The following is a 3,383-nucleotide window of genomic DNA, read 5'->3' on the forward strand; positions in this document are numbered from 1 at the left end:
AACAACAGTCAAAACTGACAAGGGATCTTTATACACTGTGGACTGAAATGTGAACTAATGCAGCCACCATGGAAGTCAGTATGAAGAAAATTTCCTCAAAAAAAACTAAAATATGACTTAGCCAAATCATTGGATATAAGCATAGAGAAACATTAGTTTTTTTTGGCTGTCACAGAGACAGCCAAGGCTACACAGAGAAAGCCTGTCTAAACAAAGAGCAGGGGGGAGGAAGAAGAGGAAGAGAAGAAGAGGGAGAAGAAGATGAGGAGGAGGAAGAGGAGGAGGAGGAGCTATTAGTGGAAGGCACCAGAAGGGGAAAGAAGTGTGGGAGTGGCCACCTTTAAGCCCAGTCTGGATCCTACAGCAACAGCAGAAAAGGTCGTTCCAGATGATAAAAATTCACAAAGGCCTGAGAAATTAGAATGGCAGCCCATAGAGATGCAATATTCTGAGTTAAGAATCTGGATTCTCCTTAAAGATGCTTTAGAACAATGTCATATAATAGATTATATGTTTCATTTTATAGACTTTGGAGAATTAAGACATATGTCTTGGTTAATAAATCATACTGCAAGTGTGCTTTGGCTGTGAAGGCTTGAATGGTTCTTTGTGTCCTGCTTTGAGTGCTGCTGTTGGGTGCTATGAAATGACCTTAAGCAAGCTCTGAAGTTGAGACACGCACTGTTGGGTGCTGTGAAGTGACCTTAAGCAAGCATGATCACATGTTAAAAAGTTCATCAAAAGTTCACATGTGATCCTTTCAGTTTCCATCTGCGCCTGGAGCTTACCCTGTGCCACAGCTCTCCATACCCAAATCCCACAGGGAGAGAGCTGGTCTTTCAAGAGTGCTGACACACAGGCTTGCAAGGAGGGACAAGCCACAGTCAGAGACAGCAAGACAAGCTAACAGCAGAGACAACCAGATGGTGAGAAGCAAGGGCAAGAACATAAACAAGAGAAACCAAGTCTACTTGGCATCATCAGAACCCAGTTCTCCCACCACAGCAAGCCCTGGATACCCCAACACACCAGAAAAGCAAGACTCTGATTTAAAAATCATACCTCATGATGATGATAGAGGACTTTAAGAAGGACATAAATAACCCCTTTAAAGAAATACAAGAGAACACAGGTAAACAGGTAGAAAACAAAACAAAACAAAACAAAAAATCCCTTAAAGAATTAGAGGAAAACACAACCAAACAGGTGAAGGAATTGAACAAAACCATCCAGGACCTAAAAATGGAAATAGAAACAATAAAGATAAAAAATTATATTACAGTTTGGTTATCCAGTCCAAACTAAATTATAAAAGAAAGACAGATGTTTTACCTGCTTGAACAGAAAGCAGAGAATCATTTTTAGTTAAATTGTGCACATTGCACATTCCATACATTGGCTAAATGTATATTTCCAGTGAAAGTTTATATGTTTACAGATGCCAATGATGGTAAGAGGCCCTGTCAAGATTTACCCTTTTGGATGCTGAGACATTGAGACGTATTTATTCTAGCATCCTGCTTTATCCAACCTCAGACTGCCTCATTAACTGTTTCATCACAGCTTGCTTGTAGGACAGCTTCAAAGCTGCTGACCCCAGTTGGTCCAGCCTCTCAGACTGTTCCAATCAGGACTTCATTCAAGCCCTGAACTTTTATAGCACACAGAGACTGGGCAACAAAGATTACAGCTAACTTTCTTGAGATTGGCCAATATCCCAATTTTCTTTGGGCTTCCAAAAGGAAACGACACTCACAGACAGTGGGAAGTAGGTTTAAGAGAATGGTAACCCATTCCCATAAAGTAGAGTGGGTAGGTTTTGGTCGTTCAGTGAGTGAAGTGTGTTTGTTGTTGTTTTAGGGGAGTTGGTTACAAGTTGCTAATGGTCTTGGTCAGGGAGGAAACAAAGCAAGAGTGGTTATATTCTGGGATTTTTTCCCCTCTCTTTTACTTTTCTCTTTCCTTTCTCTCTTATCTAATGTTAAGGGAAAAGTGAGGGAAAGGGGTGAAAGGAAAAGGGGGGGGGTACAGGAATGAGAAATAAAAGGGTAGAGTATCAAATCTACTTTTAGACCAAAGAACATCAACAAGCCCAATATTTTACATTTGGCATGGACTTTGTATATTGATACAGATTTAAGTTTATATTATGTTACAACATAATATAAGGTATTTAAAGTATTGAACCTGTTTGTAACTCATTTAAACAGGCAGTTTAAAATTCTAGTTCTTTTGAAAGCTGCTATTACAAGCTGTTTAGGATAAATAAGAAATGCAAATTAGTAGTCAATCAAACAAACACATTGCTCATGTTAGATACTATTTTAGTTAATTACAAAAATAAGCTCCATTTAGCCCCTTTCATAGATGTTTTTAAAAGTTAAGCAAACAGTAGATAGCTAGAAGCAAGCGCAGATATACTATAGATAGGTACATATTCCTCAAAAACCTCAGAGCTCTCTAGAATATGGCATTTAGAGATATTTTGTTAATAAAAGGTGTTTTGTGACAGTGACATGTCTGTTCCTGGCAACGCCTCCATTTTACTTCAAAGTGGATGATGAACATCAAAGTGTCTCCATATGGAGTTTGCTTCAAATGTGTGACGCTGGCCACCAAGCAAAAACCTGCCCTTTACTGTAGACAGGATGCTGTCCACTCTGGACAAACGGGAAGCGGGGAAGCTGACTGCCGAGCTTTGTCAAGACAAGGTAGGCAGTCCTTCATAACTCCTGCTTCACAAAAAAGTCTGCCAGAGATTCTGGGCCAGAAGGTTAAAGATGGATGCTCTATCAATGCAGTGAAATTTCGGGTGACTTTCTAAGCAACCTGCACACCTGTTATTTCTATAGTTGTGGAAGTTGCTTGCTCTGAACTCCCTGCATATTCAGGTTTATCCTTTTCAAATCTGTGATGGGGTTGAGGACTAGGTTGTCATACTCTCACATTTAAGGTTTAATTGTTGGGGATCTGAGAAAAAGTTTTAAGGTCTAAGAAGATATTCTTAGGTTTACATATATGCAAGTTTTGATAGAAAATGATTTATGCACGAACTAACTCCCCAAGATAAGATAGATAGTGGAGCACTTTTCACAAGGCTGCCAAATACAAACAGACTGAACATTGTGAATGTAATTTTTACTTGATAAGTTTCATAATTGTATACACACACACACACATATCTTACTAATATAGGAGAAAGAAACTTTTATTGGATTAAAAGGGAAAATGTTGGGGGATGGTTTTGTGCAATTGTATTCATATGCTGATCTCTGTGCCCAGACATCTGGTTGTGGTCCAGAGGATGGCACGGTCAAGCATTTCTGGTCACTACACTATGTAAAAATCGTTTTCTATCACCTCTGATGAACTAAATTGATAAC

The sequence above is a fragment of the Mus musculus genome, chromosome 1, assembly GCF_000001635.26.
Source record: "Mus musculus strain C57BL/6J chromosome 1, GRCm38.p6 C57BL/6J".
NCBI classification, from domain to species: Eukaryota; Metazoa; Chordata; class Mammalia; order Rodentia; family Muridae; genus Mus; species Mus musculus.